A 17,171-nucleotide genomic window follows, 5' to 3' on the forward strand; every position below is an offset into this window, starting at 1 on the left:
CTTTTTCCAGTCCTGTGGCTACTGCTGAGTTTTCTAAATGTGATGGCATATTGAGTGCAGCATGTTCACACCCTCAGAAATCTGTATGCAGGTCAGGAAGCAACAGTTAGAACTGGACATGGAACAACAGACTGGTTCCAAATTGGGAAAGGAGTACGTCAAGGCTGTATATTGTCACCTTGCCTATTTAACTTATATGCAGAATACATCATGAGAAACTCTGGGATGGATGAAGCACAAGCTGGAATCAAGATTTCCAGGAGAAATATAAATAACCTCATATGTGCAGATGACACTACTCTTATGCAGAAAAAGAAGAACTAAAGATCCTTTTGATGAAAGCAAAAGAGGAGATTGAAAAGTTGGCTTAAAACTCTATATTCAGAAAACTAAGATCATGACATCTGGTCCCATCACTTCATGGCAAATAGATGGAGAAGCAATGGAAACAGTTACAGACTTTATTTCTGAGGGCTCCAAAAACACTGCAGATGGTGACTGCAGCCATGAAATTAAAAGATGCTTAGTCCTTGGAAGGAAACTTATGAGCAACCTAGACAGCTTATAAAAAGCAGAGACATGACTTTGCCAAAAAACATACATCTAGTGAAAGCTACAGTTTTTCCAGTGGTCATGTATGAATGTAAGAGTTGGACAATAAAGAAAGCTGAGCACCGAAGAACTGATGCTTTTGAACTGTGCTGTTGGAGAAGACTCTTGAGAGTCCCCTGGACTGCAAGGAGATCCAACCAGTCCATCCTAAGGGTAATCAGTCCTGAATATTCATTGCAAGGACTGATGTTGAAGCTGAAACTCCAATTCTTTGGCCACCTGATGTGAAGAGCTGACTCATTTGAAAAGACCCTGATGCTGGGAAAGATTGAAGGTGGGAGGAGAAGGGGATGACAGAGGATGAGACGGTTGGATGGCATCACTGACTCAATGGACATGAGTTTGAGTAAACTCTGGGAGTTGGTGACCAACAGGGAGGCCTGGACTCCTGAGGTCACAAAGAGTCGGACACAACTGAGTGACTGAACTTAACTGAACTGTTTTTTTATTATATATCCTTAAACTTGTGAAGGAATGCTTCTTTAATTTAAAAAAAATGGCATTTGTGTTATTCTAACTCAGTTTGAACTACTGATACCCTATAACTAATATTAAGGAGGAATCCATTTTATCTCTATAAAGATTTCTTCTCTTACTTTATAGTTTTCTTATTTTGGTACAATATACATAACATAGAATTGAACATTTTAACTGTTTTTAGATCATTCTTTAATTTCCTTATCTTGAAGTTTGCTGTGCTTCAGAGATTAAAATCATGTCACCTTTTTGCTTTGGATATATCCTATGGATATATTTAAAAATTAGTAAATAGAAAAATGGTGACTCAAATCCAGAATAGTATTTCCACAATAAAATAAATAATGAAAGATTTCACAAAATAATTTTCATTTGTTTTACCACATACTACTAATTGCATTTAAAATTTTTAGTCTGTTAGGCATTTTATAAAAATTTTAAAGTGATTTTCATATTTTGTTTAAAGGAATATGCATGGTTTATTAAATGAATAATGAAGATAAAATCAAGTTAGGTTAGTCTGCCATTAGTCATATCTCTATGGCACATCTTTCCATACATTTTGAAATTTTAACATTTTTTGTCTTTAATTGTAGGGGCGAGTCTTAATGTTCAAGAGCCTAACTTGGTATCCTGCTGACAGTCTTTCTATCTCAGTTCCTACTGTTGTCCTGGGATGACCTGTATGATGCCTTGCCAATATCCCTGAGCTGCTTTGATTGGCTTCATCACATTCCAGGAACTTAACTATCATGGCCACACCACAGATATCACCATCCTAAGTTTTTCTTTCTGTAATCTTAAATTTCAATAACTAATGAGATTCTCATCATTCCAGCTTTTCACTTTTTTTTTTTTTTTTAGAAATAAAAGGATGAAAATTTTAATTTCAGAGGAAAATATTATAAAAATTTAAGACAATAAGTCATAAACCTTATATACAAGTTATACAACAGCTCATGTTTATATAAAATTTAAATTAGTTTCAAATCAGAGGAGTTTTGAATAGAAACATATTAAACATGTCAAATATATAGAAATCTGGAAAGTAGTGATTTCAGAGGAAAAAAATATCATTTTTCTCTCTTTTCTGTCTCTTTAGCTTCTTGATAGTTTCCCCCTCTTGCTGCCCCTTTTTCTCCTTACTTTCAGCCACTTTCAGATTTTCTTCCTTCTCTGTCCGGCCTTGGCCTTATGGGGCACCATATGAAGTGCTCTCCACAGCCCTTTCAAATTTATCTTCCCCTTGTCCTTCAACCTAACCATTATCATTCCCTCTTCTTTTACGGAATGCTGAGTTCCAGGTGAAGTTCCCATAGCTCCTCAAACTGGAGTCACTCTAAGTATCTCACCTTCAACTTCAGAAGAGCCCTCAGTGTAAATAAAACCTTTCATCTGTTGCTAGCATGGCCCCTGCCCCTTTTCCACTGTGGCTAATCCAGACCTCTGATTTGCCTCACTTTTCTCTGGCCCCTTGTTAGTTTCCCTATCACATGGCCTTAGTCCTGTCTAACAGAAAACAGACTATAGGAGATCACTGTCTGTGTCCCCACTTTGCCCTACTCATTTTCCCACTTTTTAGGGGAAAAGAGGTCTCCTGCTTCTTACGGGAAGACCACTTTTCCTCTATGCTGGTTTTCTCCTTTTTCCTGGAGCTTCTCTTTTTTTCAGCCAATACCCTGCAGGTGTTGCTCTTTTTCATCCTTCTCCCCTTTCCCCTTCTTTGCTTTCTCGTTTTCTTGTTTTTCACTTACTCTAAATACAGTTGACCCTTGAAAAACACAGGCTTGAACTACATGGGTCTACTTAAACATTATTTTTTTTCGATAGTAAATACTACAGCAATACACAATCAGTGGTTGGTTACATCTAAAGAAATCACAGATATGGAGGGCTGCACTCAGATTTCTGACTGCCAGAGGGTTGCACCCTAACCCCCAGGTTGTCAAGGGTCAGCTGTACTTTTATGTGATGTTACTCATAGCCAAGGTTTTTACAACCTGTAATGTTAGGCTGACTCCCAGACTTACATTTTGAATCCCTGCTTTTGCTCTCTTAACCTTCTTTCTAACTGCTTATTATATATCTTCACTTAGACATCCCCTAGTAATTTTAATTTCAATATTTTCAAACTAATCCTCATCTTTCATCTAAAATCTTTACTGGTTCACATTTTCTCTTTTTTCGGTCTTCCACAAAGCAGGGCAACACAGAAGGCTGGAACCTTCTTTCTTCCACTGACCTTGCCAGCCTCATCTCCGCAGATCTGTGTGATCATATTCTAGTTCAGTGCTCCTTAGGCTCCTTTTTGATAAACATTCTGATAGTCCCTCTTGGGACAAGGAGAATCTCTCCCTATCTCTCCGTGTTCATCCTTACACAGCTAAAAAGATGTTTAGTCTCCTTATCATTACACAGCTAAGAAGATGTTTATTTAACTTAACTTTTAACAGGTTTTGCTATGAAAATACCTCTGTGCTTTCTGAATATTTAAATCACAGATTTTCCACCCTCATCCCACCCTTTCTGGAGCATCACGATCAGTTCCAAGTTTACCAGTCACTTCCCCCAGGTGCTGTGCATTTTTATCCCCTCGATATCCTTGTGGCTTCTGACTGGAATGCTCTGCCCTTCTTTGTGGCCAAGTGAATACCTATTTTACTTTTAGAACTCAGTTCCAGTGATACTGTACTCAGAAGGCTTCTGCCAGCCCTTTTCAGTCAAAGTTACATGTTCCTTTGCTTTTACTCCCTCAGTCTCTCACACTGATCACATTGCTTTACAGTCATTTGTCCTATGAGTTGGCAAACTCTATGTTTTAAAAATCTATCCTTCTGCATAGTGCTTATTGAATGGTAGGCCCTTAGTGTTGTCCTTTGAATTAATAAGAGATGTGATTCCTAAGTGCCGAACTTTGCCAGAAAAGGGTTACTGCTCTTGGATTCCAAACTGCCGTGTCTTCTGTACCAGTGGTTGACAAGGCCCAGAGAGAATTATTCCTGAGAGGAGTAAGGTATTATTTAGATTTAGAATCACAGAAAATAAGGGAACTTTGTCTTCAGAAGCTCCATGCTGTCTTCGTGATCATTTTGAAGCACTTCACCTGGGTCTCTCACTGGTCAGTACACTAATGAGGGTGCTGGTGCTTTTAGTACAATATTTTCATCCCCCACATAATTGGAGAATAATTTGTAGATCATAGCAGTTACAATGCTTTCTACTCTGATGTATTACAAAACAATGAACAAAAGCCTGCTAAAGTAAATTCTGTTTCATTTAGAATGGATTAACTTCAAGATACCAAATACTCCACCTAAGGAAAGTACTATAATTCACACATCAACAATTATTATGTATTTACTACATGCTAGGTTCATACTAGGTATTGAGAATACAGATTTGTAAAACACCGGAGTTTGCATTCTAATGAAATTAATGCATTTTTAGAAATAAATGTGTAGTGTGGTGAGTGGTGAGTGCTATGAAGAATAAAGCAGGGCATGGGGCTAGTGTGACTCTCGAGAAGGATGGTGTTTTATTTAAGGTGGTTGGGGAGGCACCTCAAAGCACCTATCTACTTCAGCATTTGTGTTGCTCCTCTGTTAAACATGATCAAATGTTCCAATACACATTCAGTATATTCATAAAATTTGTCTTTCTTATGGAAGTTTTGATGCTGAAATGAATGAATCACTACCTAGGAACTTCTCATTTTGATCTCATTTAAAGGATTTCTCCCCAGTGTGGGGTTTACTAATGGGTAAATGATAACCTAAAAGCCTTGTAGAATTTATTACACTTGGAGTTTCTCTCCATTTTGAGCTCTTTGATGGTTACTAAAATTTAAACTCTTGTTACAGCATTTTTCATAATCTTTAAATTGCATGTTTTTTTTTCCAGTACGAATTTTCTTATGTTAACTAGGCTTTGAGACTTAGTTAAGGCTTGACTGCTTTGAGGCATTTATAGTGTTTCTGGCTAAAAGGAATTGTTTGATGCGGATTAAGGTGCACATCATGACTGAACACTTTCCCTTATTTCTTCACTTACAGCACAGTGAGGTGAAAGTTATGGCTAAAACCCCACAATACAATTTCCATTCTTGCCTTTACAATCCCACTGGGAATTCTCTGATGTTCTCTGAAGGGGGAATTATCTCTAAAGGCATTCTCAGATTCATTTTAACACCATTTTTTAAAAAACCCACAGCTGGCTCATACGCGAGTTGTAGACCACATGTAACTTCTCTCTCTTCACTTTCCAGGGCTCCTTTTTTTTGGCTCCCATGAGGATATCCCTTCTGCTACAGAGTACAAGATTATGTAGCTCTCTAGTATCATCTCTTTGTATTATTTTTGAACACAATATGAGCTATCATGTTATGGAAGTATTACATTAATATACATTTAATACATCTATAATTAAAGTATTCATTATGTATTTGTGCTGCTGTTCCTTAATTTTTTTTCTTATTTCTAGTGAAAATTTCCAAGTAGAATGTTTTGGAGCATATAAAATTTTTTAAAAAGTCCCATAAAAAAGAATAAAATACCAAGGAATAAACAATGACATGGTCACTCAACTAGAGCCAGACATCCTGGAATGTGAAATCAAGTGGGCCTTAGGAAGCATCACTATGAAAAAAGCTAGTGGAGGTGATAGAATTCCAGTTGAGCTATTATTTCAAAACCTAAAAGATGATGCTGTTAAAGTAATACACTCAATATGCCAGCAAATTTGGAAAACACAGCAGTGGCCACAGGACTGGAAAAGGTCAGTTTTCATTCCAATCCCAAAGAAGAGCAATGCCAAAGAATGTTCAAACTATTGCACAATTGCACTCATTTCACATGCTAGCAAAGTAATGCTCAAAATTCTCCAAGCCAGGCTTCAACAGTATGTGAATCAAGAATTTCCATATGTTCTACAGATATAAGAGGCAGAGGAACCAGAGATCAAATTGCCAACATCCGTTGGATCACTGAAAAAGCAAGAGAGTTCCAGAAAAACATTATTTCTGCTTTATTGACTACACCAAAGCCTTTGACTGTGTGGATCGCAACAAACTGTGGAAAATTCTCCAAGAGGAGGACATATCAGACCACCTTACCTGCTTCCTAAGAAAACTGTATGCAGGTCAAGAAGCAACATTTAGAACTGAACATGGAACAATGGACTGTTTCCAAATTGTTAATCAAGTATACTCTGCTATTAAATAAAAACTTTAAAAAATAGGATTAAAACCTAAGAGAAAATATCCCCGAAAGAAACAGTATCTTTTAAAGCCCTAGAACCTAAAGGGGAACCAACCATTGCTCACCAAATTCTGAAAACACGAACTCATTAGGCTCTGCCAATTCCCTTGCAACACCCTGATTCTCCTTGTTTCAAAGCCTAGTGGGGATTACTGGTTTGTGCAAGACACAGGAGCTATAAATGAGTCATCCCTATTCACCCAATGGTGTCAAACCCATGCACCCTCTTCACCCAAATGCCAGGGAGTGCTCAGTGTTCTGTGTTGGACTTACAGCATACATTTTTCTGCATCCCCTTGCCTCTGGACTCAATACCTTTTTGCCTTTGAATGGTGGGACCCTGACACCCTGGAAGCTACTTGATACACTTGGACAGTGCTTCCACAGGATTTTCGAGACAGGCCTTTCTTTGAAAATGCTTTAACAGAGTAGTTGAAAGAGAATGGAAGTCAGTTAAAAAATCTTGATGACTTACTGATTAGTTGTGAGACAAAATGAAATTCAGATGAGAATACAGTTAAGGTTTTGTTTTCTGGCAGAAAAGGGATATGAAGTCTCATGTCTCAGATCTCAAGACTCTGATCTCACAGTAGCAGATTCAATATTTAGGATTTGTTTTGACCCCAGGGTGAGAGCCCTGACCATAGATCAGAAGACAGCAATTAGTGCATTACTATCTTCAACCACAAAGAGACAACTCTAAGGCTTTCCTGGGATGGCTGGGTTCTGTTGTACCTGGATTCTGAATTATGGCCTTATAGCCAAAACTCTATATGAAACCTTGATGGGGGAAGAAAGGGAACCACTACAATGGAACAGGGACCACCAGCATGACTTCAAGACTCTAAAGTCTGAATTGAGCAGAAAACCAGCACGGGGGCTTCAAAATTTAGACAAACCTTTTATCCTATATGTTCATGAGAATAGTTCTAGGTGTCCTGACCCAAAAACTGGGGTCAAAGACTAGTAGCTTACTTTTTAAAACAACTGGACTCAGTAGCCCTGGGATAGTCAAGCTGCCTGCAGATGGAGTAGCCACCGTGTTGGTTAACTAAGGTAACATTTACACGTATTAACACTTCATCAGTTACAATCCATGCTAGAAGAGCACCACTTGTTGCCTGGGAAGGTTGAGAAGATACCAGCCTCTCCTAATGGACACCCTCAACATTACCTTAAAGATGTGTCAAACTTTGAACCCAGTAACTCTGCTTCTAGCTGTTGAGAGACTTATTGCATCAGTGTACAAAAACTATAGAGCAAAATTATTCCGGCAGGTCTGATCTTCTAGATGAACCTCTTGACAGCCCAGCGGTCCAATGGTTTGCTGATGGGAGTTGTTTTATAGAAACTGGAACCTTAAAGGCAGGGTATACGATAGCCCAGAAGTCATAGAAGCTGAGTCTCTGTCACCCCAGACTTTGACCCAGAAGGCTGAAATCAATGTATTAATTAGAGCTCTGCAGTTAGGGAAGGATAAGAAACTAAATATTGATACTGACTCTAAGTATGAGTTCCATGTGCTTCAAGCTCATGCTGTCATTTGGAAAGAAAAAGGATGTTAACTGCTGGAAACTCTCCCATAAAACACAAACATTCAATCCTGGCTCTTTTAGAGGCAGAGCAGCTCCTGACCCAGATGGCAGTAATCTACTATAGAAGGGTGGATCTTCTGTGAACCAAGAGAACAGAAGAGCTGATCCAGCTACAAAATAGGCAGCTTGAGTGCGAGAGGTTGAGCAGGTTGTGATCTTAGTGATCGACCCCCTCCCCCTTGGGGCTCCCTGGCTTTCTCCAGTATTTCCAACAGGAATAAGAAAAACTGAAAAAACAGCGTTATGAGAAAAGAAGCACTGGTTGGTATACGAAGGATGACAAGGTGCTTATTTATCTGAGACTTAAACAGTGGAAATACAAGTTTACCTTGCCACCAACTAGGGATACATGATGGAATTTAATGCAAAAGACCTTTTTAGGGAAGGTGCTTAAAAGAACAGCAAAATAAGTGACACTGACCTGTCATCTGTGTGTTCATAATAACCCACAGACCCATATGATCCCCCCCTCACTTCTCAAGCTAGTTCATCACCAAGAGAAACACCCAGAGGAAAAGAGACCAGTTTATTTCACCCAAATGACCCTACAGTTAAGATATAAATATCTTCTTGAATTTGCTGACACCTTCACGTGATGGGCTGGAGCCTTCCCTACTCCAACTAAAAAGGCTACTAAAGTCTGTAAGTCCCTCTTAAAGGAAATAAGTTCAAAATCGCTCCAGAGCGATAACAAGTTTTCTCTTATAGTCAAAATCACACAGGGGCTCTCAAGGGCTCTAGAAACAGGTTATAACCTACACACCTCCTGGTAGCCCCAACCTTCAGGAAAGGTAGAGAAAATGAACCACACTTTAAAGAAAACTTTAGCAAGACAGCTTCTTGAACCTTAGACCAACCGGTTTCCTATTGTACTCCTCAGGGTCTGTACAGCCCCCAGGAGTAATCAGCAATTCAGCCCATTTGAAATGACCTATGATCTTTTCTTACTATTGACATTCTCTCTGAAGAAGAAATGAGCCAAACTGAGCAGTTTATTATTAATCTCAGACAAATTCACACAGCAATCCTGGACTATGCCAACAAACCACTGTAAGATCCTGCTTAAAACAAAACAAAACAAAAACAGAAGGGGCAGTCCCTTCACAAATTAACCCTGGAGACCAGGTTCTTCTTAAAACTTGGAAGGAAGGATCCCCCTAATATCGACAATTGCCAAAATGAAAGGGTAATCTGAGCCCCCCCACAGCCCCACAGTCAAAATGCAAGTGATACCTAGTTGGGTAACATTTGTCCACAATAAAGCTCTTACCTCCCAAAACTCTGCAGGCCACGACAGAGGAATACACCTGTGAGCCGGCGGAAGATCTGAGATACCTATGCAAAAGGCAAGACAATCAACAGATAAGTAACAACTGATGTGGTGGGTTGTATTCCTATTTGCCACTCTTGTTGGCATATTTCTGACTGCATTTTGCTGGTCTGCTCAGCGACTCCCACCAGGAATGCAGCTCCTTTGTCCTCACTGGGTCTAAAGGAAATACTCCACAAGCATGCCCCACCCATTGATTCTGATCACTTCACTGGTCCCTGTAACCAGAGGACAATGGTGCAAAACTCACTCATCAACATTTCCAGAATCACATCTGAAGGAGGACATTTAAGAGAATGCTGGATAAGCCATCAGCAATCTCAATTAGGTACTGTCCCTGCTTGCAGTCCCTCTGAATCTGTTAACTCCAGTGGTGATTAATGATCTAAATGGAGGATGGTTGCCACCCTCTTGATCTGTTAGTCTTAGCTGTGCCTTTCTCAGATGCCAGTAGCAAAGGTAGGCTACTGAGCATAATCCCTGCACACAGTACCAGCAAAGGAGTGGGCAGACCATGGAAGCTATGCCTCCTGGCCAACCTGGTGATCCGCCCCAGCTGTTACTCCATTTAAGAAACTAGCTCACTCTCCCACTCAGGGAATAAGCAAGGGCACCTGTTTCTTGTTTTTGCTCCCTCACACTGCAGCATAGCCATCAATAAAGTCTTGCTGAAATCCTCAGACCTGTAATAAGTTTCTATTGATTACAGAGTCCAAGGACCCAGGTTGGTAATAGTTGTGTCAAAAGAACTCAAGAGCCAACATGAAGGGGATTCTGTTGTCCAAATATAAAACAATTTGACCAATAACAATAACTACCCTTGTTGAAAATAACAGATACTTAAAATCCTAATATGTATCACATATACTGAAATGAGATAACATTTAATGAAAATACTAATACATAAAAATACTAATTTTCAATGTTGTAGGATACAAGTAAATCCTTTCCTTATTTTGAAAATAAGGAAAATATTTGGAAAATAATGTGAAAGAATTAAGCAAGCAAAATAGAGGAGAGGGAGACTAACTTTATGGGAAGTTTCCAGATAATAATATAAGAATGACCAGAATAACATTTTGTAATGCCCAATCAATCTACTGAATCTAAGTACTTGATCATCAGTTAACACGTAGGAAGCAGTCCATTTCTCTAAATCATACTGGAGTTTGATCTAAGTTGAATATACATTTTATGGGAAATCTAGAAGATAGAGGAAGATGTTTATACTTTGAGGATGCAATCAGCAAAATTCAGATGGAGAATGATTCTATAGTAGTTGGTTTTTCTCAAAAGAAAGTGGCAAGGAAAAAATAAAGAAATATGAGGCATGTTAACCAACCACAAAGTGTGGGCTTCATTTGGATTCTGATTAAATAAACTGTCAAGAAGAAATGACACTTATGAAGATATTAGAAATTTTACTCACTTATTTAAAGATAATAATCAACATTTTCTTATTATAATAGTATGGTTATGGCTTTTAAAACTATCATTGAGTGATAGTGAAATATGTATGGATGACATGACAGGATGACAGATTTGCTTCATAATGATATGGAGTTGGGAAATGGATGAATTCATGAGTCTCATGAATTGACAATTATTAAAACTAGGATGGGTACACGGGGGTTGATCTCATCAAGGTGTCTATTTTAGTATGTTAAATTTATCCTGACTAAAAGTTTTAAGTACAGATTTTGCTGCACTATGAAGGTCAAAGTGCAGCTCCTGACCTAAAGGTATATTTAATTCCATCAGCTTTTTAATTACACTTGGATCTTGGCAGATAGCTTGACTTTCTCCAGGTTCATTTTATAAAAAAAGAGGGGATCTCTTTTAAATGTTTATGGACAAATGGGTAAGCCCCTCACCTGGGATTATTTTGAATTGTTAATTTTTATTAGTAGAAAAAGGCTGAAAAAAAAAAAAAGGCTGTATTCCCCAAGACCTCTAAAATCAACAAGATATATTTCCACATTTAACAAATTTAATTCTATACTAAAACAAACTTGTTTTCTCAGTTCCAAATTTCTTCTTTTTATTAGAGAAATTTAAGTTTTTAATTAAATCAATGTTTGCTTGCATCATCCTGCTTTTTACTCTTCCATCTTAAAGTCAGTACAGGGAAAATTGTGAAAATAGTAGGATCTTGATCTATCACTTGTTAAGTGGCAAGCTTGTGTATTATTTTATGTTTTTATCCTTACTAAAATTCTGCCTCACACGCTTTCATAGGAATCTGAAACAAAGCCCATGGGATCTAGATCTGAGAGCATGTATATGATATTAAATGTAATCCCAAATAGGTCATAAACTGTCAAGAACCAACAAATATGAACACAGTCATACATTTTACCTTTCTAAACGCAGAGATAATAGTAAGGGATTGATTTCAGCTCGGCTTTCCCAGTTTCCGGACATCCATGTCAGATCTCCATCTTGGAGAATGAGGTCGTCACGATTCTGGTCATTGCTGTCTTCCGTCGTCAGTTCATGTCTTCTACAGGGAGTGCCTGCACCATCTCCTCCTTCCTCACACTTATCTGAAGGCCCTCTGCTTGGGCCTGATTTGGGACCTGGGCGAGCTCCTCTTTTGCCAGCTTTAGTTTCTCTCCTGCGTGGCCTTCCTTTCTTACTCTGCAATTCTCAACACGCATCCTTGTTGTGCGGTGACAGCATGTCCGTGATGCGCCCCACGGGCAGCAGCGGAGCCCCACGCCAAGCAGGACACAGGGGAGCCAGCCAGGCCGGAGAACATCCGGGACTCGCAGAAAACCAGGTTCTGCGAGCTTGGCCTCGGGCGCGCGTGCAGGCTGGTCTCACGGCCCGGGTCTCAGCAGACCTTCCTTAAAGGAGCCGATGGAACTTGAGGTATAAGGACTGTTTCCACCAGGCTGAGTCCTTAACCAGGGACGCCCCAAACTGCTCCAGAGTCCATCCACCCCGCCTGGTACCTGGAAGCTCAGTTGGTTCGGAGGTGCTCCTCATTCACATCCAAGGCCGCTCTGGCCACACGGAGGAGGGGATGAGCCCCGGGCTCACCGACCGCACTGCTGACGGGAGCCCGCACACCCAGAGAATCCCGGGCTTGCCTGCCGCTCCTGGAGGTCCCTGCCCTGGCCTACAGTGGAGGGGTGTCATCCAACGGAGGTGGACGGCACCTTGCTCCACCGAGGTGAGTGGTCGTCAAAGGCCCTGCTCTGAGCCGTCCAGCCTCAGGCTCCGCCAGCCTGTTTGAGGGTCCTCGTGGGGAGCCGGGTCTCTCTGCATCCTCCGAACAGGTTAAAGTTTGGGTCACACAGCTCGTCCCAGTCCACGCTGTAAGCAGAGGAGGGGGAAAGGGGCCCTCCTCTGCCTGCTCCGGGGCCTTTTCCTGCCTCGGTCTCCTGGAGGGAGGTTTGAGGCTGGGCCCCTTTCCCAGTTTCCTCGGTGAGGGGGTTGTGTAGGGGTGGTGGTGGGGGGCTTTGTTGGCAGCGTCCTCAGAGACGTCAAATTCTAGCTTTAGGAGCCCACTCCTGGAAGAGTCAGCCACGTGGGCATTAGCTCTTCCTTCTGAGGACGTGGGGACGTGGCCACTCCGGCCTTCGGAGGGCAGGTGGGTCAGTGTTCCCCGGACTCGGCGTATACTCCGCAGTGGCTGCGGCGGGCCAGGGGCCCGAGCTCCGTGGGCTCCTTCTAGGGGCCAAGCGGTGCAGGCGCAGACGCCACGCCAGCTTTCTCCTTCCGCGCTGCGTGGGCCTCTCTTCTGTCTTGGGAAGACATCCCCAGGGAGCCGTCCAGGATTGGGGAGTTCTTATCTACGGGAGAACTAACGTTTTTGTTGACGGCTTGCTCGCGGCTGCCAGATACTCCTGCCGGAGACGCCGCTTTTGTTTTTAAGACTTCTGGGGTCCGGCAAGAGTTCGAAAGATCTAGGAATTTTCAAAATTCCTAAACTTTTCTAAGTTGCATTTTGTAAATTTTAGTAAGTTGTTTTTTGAGTTTTATTCAGTTAAAATATTTTTCGGTTTCTCTTTTGATACTGTTTAATCAGTAGAAATTGGTTAGCAGGCGCCAGGAAAATTTCCGACAAAGCTTTACTAGGTTTTGCGGTGCAGCTGGAGGGAGCAAAAACAAGAAACAGGTGTCCTTGGCCAGCTGCTTCCTTAAATGAGATAACAAGGTGGAGGTGGGCGGCTTGGGCAGGAGGTATAGTTCGAGTGGTCTGTCCATCGCCTTGGTGGGCCCGGGGGCAGGCATCACCAGCAGTAGCCTGCTTTTTCTTGTGGCATCTAAGAAAGACAGAATTGTTTTGTGGCATTTTTGCGTCGTTTTGTTCATAATTGCCTAAGTGTGAAGTTAATTTCAGTCCCTAATAGTTTCTTTGTAGTCTGTTGGGCAAGGAGACATTTGTCCCGGCCCAAGCACTCTGGTAGAAGGTCTCAGGCCCTAGCCTATCTCACACTGACCCATACCTTATTTAGAAATGGTGCTGCTTGATTTCTAAATCATTAGGAATTTTCATCTGTCTTTCTGATAACTGTTTTCTAAATCAATTCCATTGCTGATTGAGAATATACTTTGTATAATTCCTGTTCTTTTAAAATTAAGGTCTGTTTTATGGCTTAGAACGTGGTCCATCTTGGTGAAATCAACATTAGCTTGAGAAATATATGGATTCTGCTGCTGTTGAATATTCTATAGATGTCAGTTAGATCAGGTGTACTGTAGTGCAGGTTATGGAAAGCTGTGCTGAATTGATCCATCAACTGATGGAGGATACTGATGTCTCTGACTGTAATGGTGAATATTTCTGTTTCTCTTTTCAGTTTTATCATTTTTTTTTCCCACCTGTATTTTGATGTTCTGTTAGGTACATCTGCATTTAGGAGTTTAATGTCTTTTGAAGATTGACCCTTTTTATCATTATGCAATGCCCTTCTTAATCCCAGATAATCTCTTCTTCTGAATAAGCTTTATGTGAAGTTAATGTAGTTATTCCAGGTTTCTTTGGATGTTTGTTAGTATATCTTTCGCCTTTCCTTTACTTTATACCTAGATGTAGTTTTTGTATGTAGAGTGTGTTTCTTGTAGTCAACATATTTCAGCATCTCGTTTTCTTTTTTCTGTTTAAACCACTCTGATAATTTCAGTTTTTTCAGTTGATGTTTTTCAGACCACTTGAAAAGTGATCATTATTATAGTTGGATTATTATCTAGTGTTTTAATTGAGCTGTTATGTGATTTCATTTTATTTCCTCACTTAGAATATCAATTGTATTTTTTAAACTATTATTTAGTGGTGTTCCTGGATTTTATAAGATACATATTTTTAACTAATCTAAGTCCACCTTCAAAAAACACTGTACCACTTTCAATGTAGTGTAGGTACTCAGAACATTTCCAGTTTCTCTTGTTGCTTCTTATATTACTGTATTTGTCTGCTTGGGCCACTATAACAAAATACCACAGACTGTGTGCCTTAAGGGCTTACTGGTGGCTTAGATGGTAGAGTCTGCCTGCAGTGCAGAAGACCTGCATTTGATCTCTGGGTGGGGAAGATCCCTGGAAAAGGAAATGGCAACCCATTCCAGTATTTTTGCCTGTAAAATCCCATGGACAGAGGATCCTGGCAGGCTATAGTCCATGGGGTTGCAAAGAGTCAGACACGACTGAGCAACTTCACTGCTACCTGCTGTGTGCCTTAAAGAAAAGAAATTTATTTTTCAACAGATCTGAAGTTTGGGATGTCCAAGAACAAGGTGATAACCAGTTCAGTGGCTGATGGGAGCTCTCTTTCTGGCATGTATTTATATGGTTATCTTCTTGTTACATCTTCACATGGCAAAAAGAGAGTCCAAGCTCTTTGATGTCTCTCCTTTAAGGATACTGATCCTGTTGGTTTGGGGCCCCACTCTGATGATCTCAATCTTAATTAGCTTCTTATAGACTTTATTTTTTGGGGCTCCAAAATCACTGCAGATGGTGATTGCAGCCATGAAATTAAAAGATGCTTACTCCTTGGAAGGAAAGTTATGACCAACCTAGATAGGATATTAAAAAGCAGAGACATTATATTGCCAATAAAGGTCTATTTAGTCAAGGCTATGGTTTTTCCAGTGGTCATGTATGGATGTGAGAGTTGGACTGTGAAGAAAGCTGAGCACCGAAAAATTGATGCTTTTGAACTGTGGTGTTGGAGAAGACTCTTGAGAGTCCCTTGGACTGCAAGGAGATCCAACCAGTCCATCCTGAAGGAGATCAGTCCTGGGTGTTCATTGGAAGGACTGATGCTGAAGCTGAAACTCCAGTACTTTGGCCACCTCATGTGAAGCGTTGACTCATTGGAAAAGACCCTGATACTGGGAGGGATTGGGGGCAGGAAGAGAAGGGGATGACAGAGAATGAGATGGCTGGATAGCATCACCGACTTGATGGACATGAATTTGAGTGAACTCCAGGAGTTGGTGATGGACAGGGAGGCCTGGCGTGCTGTATTCATGGGGTCGCAAAGAATCGGACACGACTGAGCAACTGAACTGAACTGATGCTCTATCTTCAAATACAGTCACATTGGGGTTAACATGTAGGTTTTAGGGGGCACAGTTCAGTCTGTGGTAATTAACATCATTCATTTCACTTACTGATGTACTGTAATCATCCAATGCATTTTCACTAGTTTTACTGTAAGCAAAGACTATCTTTTAGATCAATTAAGAAGAGAACATTATTTTACCTTTATTCCTTCTCTGATAGTCTTATTTATGCAGATTGAAGTTCTGATTTATATCATTTTTCTTTTGCCTGAAGATCTTAACTTTTCATGAAAGGCAAGTCAGCTGGCAATTTCCTGTTTCTTGTTAGTTTGAGAGTCTTCATTTTTTCTTCACTTTTGATGAGTGATTTACTGGATATAGAATTCCAGGTTGGCATATTTTTTTCTTTCACCTGTTTATTTTTCTTAACTCTCGTGTATAATTTCTAATGAGAAATTTACTATAATCCATTTTCCTTGTTTATTCTTTCACAATTTTCTTCTGTTTGGTGTTCTACAGTTTAAATATAATATGCTTGGGTGGTTTTCTGTTTGTTTATATTCATCTTGCTTATTCATTGAGTTTCTGTAAAATGTGTTTTGGTGACTGCCATTAATTTTAATAGATGCTCAGCCAAATCTATAAACCAAAATTTTTGAAACAAAGACTGATTGAAATAAAGAGGAATATTTATTTGTGGTTTGCTAGTACTGCAGCCTGGGAGTCACAGATTCAACAAGCACTCGAATTGTGTTCTGCTAGCCTGTAAACTCGGAGAAGGCGATGGTACCCCACTCTAGTACTCTTGCCTGGAGAATCCCGTGGATGGAGGAGCCTGGTGGGCTGCGGTCCATGGGGTTGCTGAGAGTCAGACACGACTGAGCGACTTCACTTTCACTTTTCACTTTCATGCATTGGAGAAGGAAATGGCAACTCACTCCAGTGTTCCTGCCTGGAGAATCCTAGGGATAGCGGAGCCTGGTGGGCTGCCGTCTCTGGGGTCGCACAGAGTCGGACACGACTGACGTGACTTAGCAGCAGCAGCAGCAGCCTGCAAAATAGAGGAAGCTTATAAAGGCAAAAGCTGTAAGGCCACAGTTAGTCACATAAGTTTTTTGTCAAGAATTGTAATTGAATCTGTCAAGAACAGTGCTTGTTAAGCAAGGATTTGTTGGGATCTGACATGGTTGCCTAGTTACAAGCAGTGAGAGGGACTTGAGACCATAAAGTTGCAGTTGGTGGAGATTGTTCCTAATATACCTGGTGATATCATTGGGTTTGATATAATTAGGAGGAAATTCAAGTTCTCAGTGGTCTAGAGATACATCTTGGACCAGATCCTAAACGGTTTCCTGTCCCCACCCCATTTTTGTGTGTCTGAACT

This window comes from Cervus elaphus, chromosome 13 (genome assembly GCF_910594005.1).
Source record: "Cervus elaphus chromosome 13, mCerEla1.1, whole genome shotgun sequence".
NCBI classification, from domain to species: domain Eukaryota; kingdom Metazoa; phylum Chordata; class Mammalia; order Artiodactyla; family Cervidae; genus Cervus; species Cervus elaphus.